Here is a 14,805-nt window from a genome sequence, read left to right on the forward strand (position 1 = left end):
AGACCTAATTCAGGTCACCAGGCTTGGCAGCAGGCACCTTTACCCATGCAGTCATCATGCCTGCTCTCCCAGAAATCTTACAAGTTATAAGGCTAATACTTGCTGTTTTTGGTTAGTTTTATAGCTTATGTCTTTAAAAAGTTATTTTTTTAATGTTTCTGTGTGTCAGTGTTGCAACATGTGTGCAGGTGACATTAGAGGCCAGAAGAAGGTATGGGGTCCTTTAGAGCTTAGAGGTTTTCATCATCAGAACTGGTATCCATACTCTGATCCTTTGGAAGAGCAGCAAAGATTCCTAGCTGCTAAGCCATTGCTTCAATTCCCATACTATTTTATGCCTTATGTAGGGTTTTTTTTTTTTTTTTTAAAGATTTATTTATTTTATTTATATGAGTACACTGTAGCTGTCTTCAGACACACCAGAAGAGGGCATCAGATCCCATTGCAGATGGTTGTGAGCCACCATGTGGTTGCTGGGAATTGAACTCAGGACCTCTGGAAGAGCAGTTAGTGTTCTTAACTACTGAGCCATCTCTCCAGCCCACTAGCTTATGCCTTAATTGTATAAGTTGTTAAGAAATTTGTATTCAGAAGTTGTTTATATTATTTAGTAGTCCTAATCATTTCCTAAACATCACACATAGTAGACCCTCAGTATAGGGTATTTTGTGTGTGTGCATTTGGTATTGGGTGTCTTCCTCTATACATCTCCCTCATATTTTGAGATAAGTTCTTTTAATGAACTTGGTAATAGTGAACAATGATTGACTAGACTGGTCAGCAGACTTTTGGGATCTGCTTGTCTCTTTCTCCAACTTATGCTGGGGTTACTTTCTCAACTTTTATGTGGGTGCTGGAGACCTGAACCCAAACTCACATAGCAACAACCCACTGAGACATCTCACTAGTGGATTGTCTGTCTGTCTGTCTGTCTGTCTGTCTGTCTGTCTGTCTGTCTAGGCTGGCCTATAGTGTGCAAGACTGAACTTCTACATATTTTCTTTAGTCTAGAAGGTAGGAATGCACCAAGTACATCAGGTAGTAGACTGATAATGGTATGAGAGTTCAGAAGTTCAGTCCTGGTACCACAAAGCACTTGCTCCTTTGAAACCTATCACTAGTGAAGAACTCAGCAGTTTCCACTGGGAAAGATACTTGCTCTGTGTATATGTAAGACTCTCTGATTGGAGTCATTAATGAAGTAAGATATCAGGTAGTATCTAATTTGAATTATTTTTTGATTAATATTTTATTGGTCCAGTTGATAATGAAAATTCTGAGCTCCTGGATTTTGTTACACATGCCGGTAATCTCAAAACTGGGATTGGTGTGGAGGCTAGAATGGGGATAATGATTTAAAGCCTAGCTTAGGCTGTATGGTGAAGCTTTGTTTCAAAAACAAACAAAATAGGGATATCTCAATGTGTAAAGCACTTGTCACACAAGCATGAGGACCTAAGTTCAGATCCCCAGAGCCTATATAAAGCCTGGCAGGATAACATGTATGTGTGGTTCCAGTGCTTTTACAAGACAGAAGGCAGAGATAACATGTATGTGTGGTTCTAGTGCTTCTACAAGACAGAAGGCAGAGATAACCTGTATGTGTGGTTCTGGTGCTTCTACAAGTTAGAAGGCAGAGATAGGAGAATCCCTGAATGCTCTCCAGCCAGCCAGCATGGAGTCTGTAGGAGCAAATGATACCTTGTCTTGGACAAAGTAGAAGGTGATGTCTTAAATCCAAGGTTGCCCTCTGACCTCCATACACATGCTGTGTACATGTATACCCACAAGAACACACGTACACAGATAAAACAAGAAACAAAATACAGGCTGAAGAGATGACTTAGTTGGCAAAGTGCCTGTCATGCAAACATTTGAGGTTGGATCCCCAACACCCATGTAAAAGTTCAGCATGTGTAGCTAACCCAGCACAGGGGTGGTGGAGGTGAGATGGATTCCTGAAACTCATTGGCCAGCTGAATCAATGAGTTCCAGATTCTCTAAGAGACATGTCTCAAAAGATGGTGAACTGAGCATGTGATACCATCAATCCCAGTACCTGGGAGGCAGAGGCAGGTCTTTCTCTGTGAGTTGGAGGTCAGCTTGGTCTGTGTACTGAATTCCAGACTAGCTAAGAGCAATATAGTCATAGTGAGGGATTATCTCTAAAATGAGAGAAAGGTGAGTAATTGAGAAAGACAATGCTGGCCTCTTGCCTCCACTTGTACAAACATTGTATATACACCTGCATACACATTTGTACATACTCACACAAACAGATATGGCTTCCCTATCTCCCCACCCAAAATAAATAAATAAATAAATAAATAAATAAATAAATAAATAAATAAATAAATAAAAGAAACAGGAAAACTTTAACCAATCAGATGTATTTAGCAAGGGGACTGGACAGATGGCTCAGCTCTTGTTGAGAACACTTGCTGCTCTACCAGAAGACCTGGTTTCAATCCCCAGCACCTACATTGCAGCTCAGAACTGTCTGTAACTAGTTATAGGGGACCTGGCACTCTCACACAGACATAAATGCAGGCAAACACAAATGCACATAAGTAAATAAATCTTAAAGCTGTAGACTGTTGGTAGACTTTCTTGGCAGCTATTCTTCCTTTCTGCATTAAAGACATAACAATGTGTATGCCCTTTAAGTCAGTCAGAGTGCAGATTAATTTAGTAGACCACTTTTGATGAATGATAAATAGAAATCTCTGTTTTAAGAGAATCCTATTATATATTTTAAATCAGTGGTTATTATTACTTTCCTGATGGAATTATAGCATAAGATTCTAGAGTAATCTAGCAATTATTTTATTTAGCAAGTTGTTTGTGAAGTAAAGAGAGATATTGGAGTAATTTTATTAACTTCTGTAATGTCACTATTGTCTTTTTTTTTTTTTTATAAATTCTGAAATGTTTTCTGAAATAAGGTTATTTGCTTTTCAACTCTTTTATTCCAACTAATAGATCAGTTTAAAAAAGCTATAATAACGCATTCACATGTATAGGTATGTCAAGCCAGTAGTAAACTTGAGTATATTGACTTTTAATTTTAATGTAAGGAGGCAAATGATAGACTTTGGGGACAAAGCCCTTCATCACTTACAGATCAGCTTTGCAACTAGAAATAGAAATTCCTGGTAAGAGACTATAAATACTTCAAACTGTTGAACTGCTTAAAATTATTTTAAGTTAAATTTTAAATCATTTTGGCATGATGATATTAATATTGTTCACTAGTTATAATAATTATGTTCCAAGAACTGTTCTAAAGAACACACACACACATGTATACACAGTCATATTGAGGTCCTGACTCAAGGAGTGGCTATATAAAGAAATACTTTGTCTTCAGAAGCTGTTTGTAAGCAAATATTTAGGAAATATGGTAGTTGAAATTAGAGAAATTCACTTGTTTTCTGTGACTTTTCAGTATAATTTTACTTCCTTTTTACATAGATCAGTTGTGATATTTTGGGGTTCTAGATTTCTTGCTGTGTAATTTTATGGTCAGATACTCCTCTTTGAGCTATCTGGAAGGTACTAGAATAGCTTTTCAAATACTAATGTCAGAGCTTTTTAAAATGGGAAGTTTTATTTGTTTGATGGAATTCTGTTTTTGAAGAGGAAAATGGTTACATTACTTTATTGTTTTCAGCCTTTTTATAGCATTTGGACAAAAATCATCTAAGAAAGAATTACCTCATAGATAAAATGTTCTATAAAAACAGGATATCAGTAACAAGTTCAAAGCATTCATTCTGTAAACTCATTATAAGTTCAGAGCAACAATTTTTACATGACATTGCCTTATAGTGTGTACCTGTAGCTTCATCCTTGGATCTGACCTAGAATGAATGTTGATCATAAATTTCTTCTAAGCCCATTTTTCTTTTTAGTGTAATTATGAAAGCTCATTGTATTCCTTTTACAGCCTTTACATACTAACTTATGAACAATGGGCACATTTTATACTTGATTCTAACATCTTTCTGACAAAACAACTAAAACCAGCTCTTAACACATTCTTACTAAATTTATTTGAATTGAATCCGAAATTTTATAAAATCATTAATTCAGTTTGATGGAATTCTAAACTAAACTTGCTACATAGTGACCCTCTTATCTGGCTTTATTTACTTATTTACTTGTAGTTTGTCACCTGTAGTCCATCTGTGGTCTAAGATAACTCTTAGATTTGGGTTTATGACAGTGACTAAGTGGTGGAATGTGCTTAGTGTGTGCAAGGGCCTAGATCTCATTTCTAGCAAGAATCCCACCCCACCCATTAAACTTTTTTTGAGAGGGTTTTTGTATGTAGCTGTCTTAGAATTGCCTCTGTAGACCAGGCTAGCCTCAAACAAAGAGATCTGTCTGTGGGGAGTAAAAACATACACTCTGCCTAGGTATATGGAAAACCCAACACAAAGCTCTCACTCCTATTTTAAGATATAATTCTGCTTAATTTTTTTTTAAGACAAAGTCTCTTATATCTGAAGCCACCCTTGAACTCTGATCTTTCTGCCTCAACAGTCTAAGTTCTGAGATTACAGATATGTACTATGATGCCTGACATTTTAAAGCTTTATTTCCCTCCCATTTTTTGTCTTTTTGAAGATAGACATCTTCAAAAGTTTTATTATAATACTTTAATTATTCTATTTTATATTGATGTCCTTATGTGCCTAATTTGTAAGTTAAGCTGTATTATAGGTTTGTATAGGGCAAAACAGTATATTCAAGTTTCTTCCTCAGCTTTAGGGTATCCACTAGGGTCTTGGGATATATATCCTGTGTGTAAGCTTTGAATTTGTTTTCAGAGCATGTTGTACATTTTTTCCTTCCTTCTTTTTTTTTTTTTTTTAAGATTTATTTATTTATTTATTTATTTATTTATTTATTTATTTATTTGAACATACTATGGCTGTTTTCAGACACACCAGAAGAGGACATCAGATCCCATTACAGATGGTTGTGGGCCACCATGTGGTTGCTGGGAATTGAACTCAGGACCTCTGGCAGAGCAGTCAGTCAGTGCTCTTAACTACTGAGCCATCTCTCCAGTTCCTGTTGTACATTTTCTAAACCAGATAAGTCTTCATTTTTAAGAGGTTTATGTTTAACTTTTGACAGGCAAATCTGTTGAGTAAAGTGAGTGATTGTTTTTGGTCTCAAACGAGAGGCCATGTAATTCTAAAAGGTGAAGACTGGGGTTTCTTTGAGGCTTGCCTTTGAGAATCCTACAAGTGGTGTTTCAAAACCTTTGAATCTTGATTGTATGAATAGAAGAAGAGAGTCTTGCTTCCTAAAATGATTCCCTTTGTTAAACATCCTTGTTTTGGGCCTCTGTTAAAATCATTGCTTAAATATAACTTGTTAAACTTGTATTATGATTGGATTTAGAAGTCTCTTGATGAACTGTTAGATTATATTAATATCAATGTGATATTTATTTGTAACCTTAAAAAATAATAATGTGTTAGGCCTTGCTAGGTGTGGTAGAATGGGACTGTAATCCCAACAGGAGGCTGAGGCAGGAGGATTTTAAGTTGGAGACCAGATGGAGCTTTATAGGGAGACCCTTTCTCAAACATAAATGAAAGAAAGGGAAATATTTTATGGTCTGTTGATGGCCAGATCTGTAAAGTAACAGATTAAACTTTAGTTTATAATTACAAGGGTGAAATCTGTTTTCCAGACTGATTTACCAAGGGTTATTTGTGTAAGTTTTCTGCAGAAGATAAGAAATTCAAGTAGAAAAATATAATTCATCTTAGCCTGACAGTATCTATATATGAACGCTTTGGTATAGATGATATTGTTTCTACTTTATAGATTTGAAAGGTCAATTAGCCCCAGGTGTCAGTGTCCAGCAAGGTTGTTAAATTTACCTTAGAACTCTATTGTTAAAGCCAGCACACTGGATCATTTTATCAACTGTATATATGCAATATCATTTCTCCCTAAGAAATATAATCAACCATTAATACTTTGTCATATTGATAGGAAGAATATAATTTTTAGATTAGTTACATCATTTCTCATTTCCCTTTCCTTCCAAGCTCTTCTATATACTCCTTGTTTTCTTTCAGACCCATGGTCTCTTTTTTTCATTAGTTATTACATACATGTATGTATATACATACATACACACACACACGCACATATATATATTCCTAAATATATAAATATGACTGCTCAGTACTTACATGTATGTTCTCGGGGCTATCATTTGGCATTGGATAACCATTTGATGTGTTCTTCCCTGGAGAAGACTATTTCTCTGGGTCTCAGCATTTCTTAGTTGCCTGAAGTTCTTTGTGAGGATTAAGGCTGCCTAGGCTTTTCCCTGTTGACTTTAGTGTGTTTGATGCTGTCTTTGTTTAGGTCTTGTTTTAGGCCGTTGGTTATGTTGGTGAGACTTTATGGGTATAGCTTTTGATATTACTAGGAAACAAAATTGCATAGCAAATCTCTCTTACTGTGGCTTTTACAATCTTTCTACCTCCTCTTCCACACAAATACCTTGATAGTGGTAAGTAGCAACTCTCTAATTCAACCAAAAAGAAATTATACCTGGTACAAGAAACCTAGACAGCTACCCAGGGCAAATAAAATTGTGTGTCTTGGAGGAAGGAGAACTTATAACTTCCAGTTTACTAAACCAGCATAAGCTCATTTAGATTTTGATGGTTGTAGAGATTCATTAAATGTCTATATTGGAGACTTGACAGTAGCTGTTGATTAGATACTTAAAAATTAAGTTAAACTAACAAACTACTGTTGGTAGATAGTTACCTGTGTCTAATGTAATGGTCTCTTGTAGGTTTAAGTAAGGAGTGCTATGTTTTAAAATCTTTTATTTTTTTATTTTTGGGATACTGGTGATTAAGCCCAGGGCTTTATACATAGTAGGCAAGCCTTGTATCATGGTACCATGGTGTTTTGTTATTTTTGTTTTGCGTGTGTGTGTGTGTGTGTGTGTGTGTGTGTATTTGTGTATGTGTGTGTGTACATGTACATACCCAGTACATGATACATGTAGAGATCAGAGGACAACTTTGGGTGTTGTTGTTCCCCTTGTTTAAGACAGGGTCTCTTATTTATTTCTATGTACACCAGGCGGCTGGCCTGCAAGCTTCTGGGAATTCTTTGGTCTCAACTTTCTATTTCCCCTTTAGGGTGCATCTGGGTTGCAGAAGCACATGTGACAACATCTGGCTTTATGAGGATTCTGGGGTTCCAAACTCAGGTTGTCAGGCTCGAATGACAAGTGCTTAGATCCATTGAGCCTTCTCTCCAGCACTTCACTGTTCTTCCTCTTCCCTCCTCCCTCCCTCCCTCCCTTTCTGTAATTGCACAGGTTGGTGCCACCAGGCCTTGCAGGATACTTAATTTTTGTGCTCTCTGCCGCAATTGTACATGAGATATTCTAAATGTACTTTGATAAGATTAGATATTATCAATGTTTTCTGTAGGAACTTGTCTAATGATTAGGTTAATTAACACTTTTGAGGTTGGATTCTAAATCAATTTGACATTAAGCAAAAAATTTTAAGAGATTGGGTGTAACTCAGTAGTAGAGAGCTTGCTTAACATGTTGGAGGTTCATGCTTAGTTAGGTTTCTCAGTAACACATGCATATACAGTGTTCAGGCTAGTTTTATGTCAGTTTGACACAATCTGAGTTAGCTCAGAAAAGGAACCCTAATTGAGAAATTTCTTCATAAGACTGGGCTGTTAGGTAAGTCTGTAGGGTGTTTTCTTAGGATTTGATATGGGAGGGACGGCCCAGCCCATTTTAAGTGGTGTCATCCCTGAGCTGGTGGTTCTGCTTTCTATAAGAAAGCTGGTTGAGCAAGCCATGAGGAGCAAGCCAGTAAGTAGCATCCCTCCATTGCTAATGCCTCTAGGTTCCTGCCAAGTTTAAATTCCTATCTTAGTTTCTTCTGTGGACTATGATTCAGGATGTGTAAGTGAAACCTTTTTCTCTTGAAGTTACTTTTGGTCATGGTGTTTCATCATAGCAGTAGTTACCCTAAGTAAGACACACACACACACACACACACACACACACACACACACACACACACACACAATACATACAAATATAGTGCTGTGATGTGGAGTGTTTGTATATCATAGCTGAGGTCCAGTTCCCAATATAGAAAGAAAAAGTGAAAAGAAGTGTTCTTTGAAAAAATAGGAAGATAGGTAGGTAAAGGATTAGAGAGAGACTGAGGAGATGCTAAAGAAATGGAGGATAAAATTCCAGGTCATAATTAAGAGTTAGTGGAGTGCAGTTAGTGATCATGTGAAGTAATAGGAATAATCTAGAAATGTGCAGTTTGTGTTCAGGAGAGGAGAGAAGATAACATTGAACTGACTTCATGTGCAATTTTGCTTAGTGTCATATCAGATTTTTTTTTGTCATATCAGATTTTAAAAGCAAGGATTTATATATGTCTGTTTTATTTATAGTACTGGTTTTGTGTTCAACCCCAGAGTAGTTAATACAGGACAAACAAAAAGACAAAAGGAGTGCCACATATGGCTCTTAAAATTCTAACTGGGGAGACAGTGTTTAGTTTTGAAACAGCTCCTTAACTGTATTGAGCTGAAATGAGGGATATAGACTACTGGTTCAAAAACCAGCCTCATTTCAAGAGCTTATTTTTCCAAATACGAACATGAAGATGAGAAATATCAAATACCTCTATAAAAGATGGAACCTTAAAAGCAGACAAGAGAAAGGTATCTTGGAAGAAACCAGGTTTACGTACTACATAATTTCCTTTGTGGAAAATATACATTAGTATTCTTTGGAAGTGCCATTGAGTAGAGTGACTACAGTAAAATTTGTTATGCTACTGGTTTGTCTGGAAATGAGCCTGTGGTTTACTAAGTTTAGTCTGAGGACTTCGTGAAGACAGACAGCAAGTTTTACATGCTGGATTTACATGTCAGGAAGGAAGAGGATGATTTTCTAGACTAGGGCAATGAAAACGAAGAAACTGAGATTGGGACACACTGTGTGATTGAAGGGCCTGAGAAGACCTGTATGATATATATAGTATGGACTGTGAAGAAGATTAAGATTAGCAGTCACCCCGAGGAATTTAGATTTGATCTTGTCAACTTTTGGGAGCCATTGAAAGTTTATAGTTTAAGTAGTGACATGATATATTTGGATTGTAGACTGTTATAAATGAAGTAGAGGATTAGAAAGGAGTTTTTAAAAATTTGTTTCTTTTTAAACCAATCTTACTGTTGTATTTTATGTGTATGAGTGTTTTGCTCGCATGTGTGTCTGTACATCTCTTATGTGCCTTATGGTAAGAAGAGGGCATAGGATCCCCTGGAATTAGAGTGACAGATGTTTGTGAGCCATCATGTAGGTGCTAGGAACCAAACCTGGGCCCTCTGGAGGAGCAGCCAGTGCTCTTAACCCCTGAGCCATCTCTTTAGTCCCCCACCTCCACCCTCTGACACAGTTTTACTGTTTAGTCCTTGATGGCCTGCTGTTTGCAATATAGCATAGGCTGGCCCTCAAACTTGCAGCAATATTTTTGCTTTAGCTTCCTAAGTGCTGGGATTACAAACACATGCCACCATGTTCAGTTCCTGAGCTGAGTTATAGGTTTTTGCTTTTTTTGGGGGGGAGTTGTTTTGTTTTAAAGAAATTGTAATGTAAGAGAACAAGATATGGATAGGGAGTTATGGAAGAAGTAGGGAGGTGGATAAAGAGTACTTATACTTACGTATTTAATAATTATCTTAACATTTTAAGTGTGAATACTACTGAGGCATGAACTTAGGGGTTGAGTGGAAAAATAAAAAAAGGATATATTAGAGGGCTCGGTGGATAAGAGGACCTGAGTGAGTACCTGTGAGACAAAAAGAACTAAGTGTGGCCTTAGACACCCTGCAACCCCACAACAGAACAGAAGGCACAAAGCTTAGCAGGAAACTAGCAAGCTCCAGGTTCAGTGAAGAAATGAAGGTAGAGAGTGATAGAACAGGACACCCAACATGTACCTCTGGTCTCTGTGCATCTCTACTTGCTCCTGTACACACGTGCTTATGCATGAGGACATGCATATAAACACAGGGATGTATTGGAGAGGTTTTATTGAGGGTAGAGATAGAACTAAATGACATAAATAAAAAAGGATAAAAATTTGAGGTTGGTAGAGCTGAGATTTACTTGTGATTATTACTTTGTTGTAGGTAATTTTGGCTGCCTGCCCCAAAGATAGATAGATAGATAGATAGATAGATAGATAGATAGATAGATAGATAGATTTATTTATTTAATGTATGGGAGTATACTGTCACTTTCTTCAGACACACTGAAAGAGAGCATTAATCCCATTACAGATGGTTGTGAGCCACCATGTGGGTGCTGGGAATTGAACTCAGGACCTCTGGAAGAGCAGCCAATGCTCTTAACTGCTGAGCCGTCTCTCCAGCCCCCCACTTATTCTTATAATGCCTTGGCTAACTTAATGACTGGGCACTCCTAAACCTTCCCCTGCTACCCCAGGCCCAGTCGGAAATCTCATGTGGCTGGTTGGCTACTACATACACTTCTGCTCTCCCCTAGCCCCCATTCTCTTTGCATCCTACCAGCACCATTCTCAGTGTCCTGCCTCGTGCTCAGCTACTGGTAACTTTATTGATAGATCAAAAACCAATTGAGAGCAAGGACCTTCAGCGTCCGTAAACACAGATTCCCGATTAAATCAAAGCATCAGAACCCCCCCTCCCCACATTACTTAACTGAAGTTATTATTTCATATTCTTTGCCAGGGTTCTCACTATGTGTCCCTGATCTTTCTGCCTCCCTTTTCTCATGGCTGGTATTGTAGGTAGAGCCACAACACTTGGCTTCTTATGTCCCCCCTTCCCCCTTTAACTCCATTTAAGAATGTTTAGGTTATTTAAAAATTGCCCTGGGGTTAATCTGCAAATAAAAGGTTTTGTTTATATTTGTTCATTTTATTGTTATTTGTGATATTAGAGAGTGAACCCAAGGCTCACTGAGCTATAATCCTCAGCTTAAAAAGAGTTATTTTCTTTAAAAATTTTGTGTATTTATCTGTGTGTCAGTGTATGCACAAGAATGTGAATTTTCTTTGAGATCAGAGGAAGGCATTGGGTCCCTGGCGCTGGAGTTAGAGGTGGTAGTGAGTCATCTGATATGGATGCTGGGACCTAACACTCAGGTCTTTGTAAAAGCAGTATGTCCTCTTAACAGCTGAGTTCTCTCTCCAGCCCTGTCCTTTTTAATTAAAATTTTTTTAAAATAAATAAATATATATCTAAAATATATGTCTATATATATTGTGTGTGAGTGGCGATCAGAGGACAACTTACGGGTGTTGGTTCTTTTCCTTCCACTCTGTGTATTTCTGCATTGGACTCAGGTCATAAGGCCTCGTGGCAAATGCCTTTACCTGTTGAGCCATCTGGCAGGCCTGTTAAATTTATTTATTTTTTTTCAGTTCAGTTTTTCAATCCTCCTGCTTTAGCTTCCTGTGTGCTGGGATTATAGGAATGACACACCATATTTAAGTCATGTTTTTATTTTGAAATGCTGTCTTGCTAAGTTGATCTCTCTCTGTAGCTGGGCCAGGCCTCAAACTTATGGATCCTTCTGTCTCAGCCTCTCAATTAGTTATGATTACAAAAGGACTATGGATACCAAGTTTACTTTGGAGATACATGTTTTTTAAAAGTGTATTTCAAATTTCTAAATACTGTATTTTTTTGTTATGGAAATACCTTAATATCTTATTAGGTTGTCAAATAGTAATTTTGGGGATACATTTTTTATTTTAGCATTTTTTAGGTTTACATTATTTTTTTATGTATATGGGTGTTTTGCCTGCATATATGTCTTTGTCCATCCATGTACATGCCCTGTGCCCATGGAGGCCAAAAGAGGACATCAGATCTTCTGGAATTGAAGTTATATGGACTGTTATGGATGCTAGGAATCAAACACAGGTCTGCTGGAAGAGCAGCAAGCACTGTTAATTGCTGAGCCATCCCTCTAGACCTGGGTGGGTTGGACTCTTCATTTTCCAGAATTTGTCCCATGAATATAAACAGAAGTATAGCAATAAATTGGGTTCAGCTTAACTGCTTAGCTTATGATATTTATGAAAGCAGTCTTCGCTTTTGCCACTGCAGTATGTTAAATATCTACCATTTCTTTAGAATCTCCTGTATAATAGCTACTCAGCATGTTAATTTTTTTTTTTTTTTAATTTTTAGCATGTTAAATTTTAAAACTGCCTCATGAACCAGATACCATTGTCCCAGCTGTACAGCTGAGGAAAGTGAAGCTGGGAGAGGGTTAGGAAATGTCCTGGAGGAACCATTAGAGTCAGGCTTTTAGATTGCTGTGTTTCAAAGCTCATATTCTTTTTGCCAACTTTGGTTAAGACATATGCAAATGGGAATAAAGAGGTACAGATTAGACAGTATTTCAAGTTGGTGACATGCTATCCTAACTAGTACTATCTGTGCTTTTTCATTCTGTATGTCAGTGGTTCTCAACCTGTGATTCTTGATCCTTTTAGGGTCATCTAAGACTATCTGCATATCAGATATTTATATTACAATTCTTAACAGTAGCAAAATTACAGTTATGAGGTAGCAATGAAATGATTTTATGGTTGGGGTCACTACAACATGAGAAACTGAGCAGGGGTCTCAGCATTAGGAAAGCTGAGAACCACTGTTATATATTTATAAAAGGGGGGCTTACAAAATTAAGTATGATCTGTAAGTTTAATTCTAATCATATGGCTTTTAATTATCTTTTGGGTGGTGTCCTTTTTGTCTTTTTGTAGGACTTTGAACAAATCTTGATTAAAAATAAATGTCTAGTTAAGCAAACAAATGGGCATAAACAAACTGTTGATAGTTTAGCAAATTCCTATTTTTGGCAAATGAAATTAAAGGATGTTTCTGGGAAACTGGTTTTTGAAGATCTCCTTGGAAACAGTGCTGAGGACATGATGTCTGTGGTGCCCGGAACCTGCTTGTATGTTTCTCCAATTACGCCGTACTCCGCAGTCACAGCTCTTTAACTTAACTGTCTTCGTTTTTATCATTGAAAATTACAGATTCTTTTTTTAAAGAATTATTTATTATATATGTGAACACACTGTCACTATATTCAGACACATGAGAAGAGGGCATCAGATCCCATCACAGATGGTTGCGAGCCACCATGTGGTTTGCTGGGAATTGAACTCAGGCCTCTGGAAGAGCAGCCTCTTCCAACCCCTGAAGATTACAAATTCTGTTTATCAAAATTCCCTTAGCATTAGAACGATGAGCCCTACTTCTTTACACTTCATTCATTTTTACTGTGTGTGTGTGTGTGTGTGTGTGTACAGGTGTGTGTACAGGTGTGTGGAAAAGGCAGAAGAGGAAGAATCCACTGGAGCAGGAGTTACAGGTGGCTGTGAACCACCTGGTGTGAGTGTTGGGCATTGAACTCAGGTCTTTTGGAAGGGCAGTTGGTGCTTTTAACTCTGGAGCCATTCTCTAGCCTCAATTCCTAGGTTTTTTGTTTTTGTTTTGTTTTGTTTTTAAAGATTTATCTGTTCATTTTATGTATGTGAGTACACTGTCACTGTCCTCAGACACAGCAGAAGAGGGCACCAGATTCCACAACAGATGGTTGTGAGCCACCATGTGGTTGCTGGGACCTGAACTCAGGACCTCTGGAAGAACAGCCAGTGTTCCTAACTGCTGAGCCATCTCTCCATCCCAATTCCTAGGTTTTTAATCTTTGCTTCCAACACTCCCTCTGTCTTTTCACTCACAATGCAAACTGAGCCCTTTGAGTCCTTTGCTGCCCTCTAGAACTGTTTAAAAAAACTCCAAATATTCATCCTATGCAGTTTAATGATTGTATCAATCCATTTGTTAAGTGTTGCTCCCACAAATTAAATAAAAATCTGGTATATAGTTTTTATTTTTTCTATTTAACTTGTTTCTGATATAAAATTAAGCACATGTTCTAAGAAAAGGTACAAATAAGCTCTTTAAAAAGATATTTTTGTTTCCTTTTTCTATTTTTGTTTTTTTGTTTGTTTTGTTTTTGAGATGGGAGTTTGTCTATGTAGCTCTGACTGGCCTGGAACTTGCTCTGTAGGTCAGGCTGGGCTAGAACTTACAGAGATCCACCTGCCTCTGCTTTCTCAGTACTTGGATCAAAGGCTTACTCACAATACCTGGTGAGTAAATGGTTTCTAAGAAGATAATTATCACTTGAGTTTGTTTTGTTGAGCTGAATACTGTGACTTGCAATGTTACTTTGCCAATCAAATCAGAAGTGTAAGCATGTGGCTGGGGCTATGAAGTCTTTGGTCGAAACCTTTTCTAGCAAACATTAGGTTCTTAATTGGGTCCCCAGCTTCTCCCACAAAACCATAGTGAAAAGTTTAAAAGCGACAATTTGTTTGTTCTAAGACAGTGGTTCTCAACATTCCTAAAGCTTCAACCCTTTTATTACACATTCCTCATGTTGTGGTCACCCTCAGCCATAAAATTATTTTGTTGCTATTTCATAACTGTTATTTGATAGTGTTATGAATTATAATGTAAATATCTAATATTCAGGATATCTGATATATTACATCCAAAGGGGTTGAGACCCACAGATTGAGAACAACTCTTCTAGATCTATCTATCTATCTGTCTATCTATCTATCTATCTATCTATCTATCTATCTATCTATCTATCTATCTATCTATCTATCTACC

At 37.2% G+C, this 14,805-nt stretch overlaps 1 protein-coding gene across 3 annotated transcripts in view; it reads left to right on the forward strand.

Moving 5' to 3' along the window:
- LUZP1 (leucine zipper protein 1) overlaps positions 1–14,805 on the forward strand; it is an 83,828-nt gene that overhangs the window by 12,061 nt on the left and 56,962 nt on the right. The window lies entirely within an intron of this gene.

Source organism: Micromys minutus (genome assembly GCF_963924665.1).
Source record: "Micromys minutus genome assembly, chromosome: 9".
NCBI classification, from domain to species: Eukaryota; Metazoa; Chordata; class Mammalia; order Rodentia; family Muridae; genus Micromys; species Micromys minutus.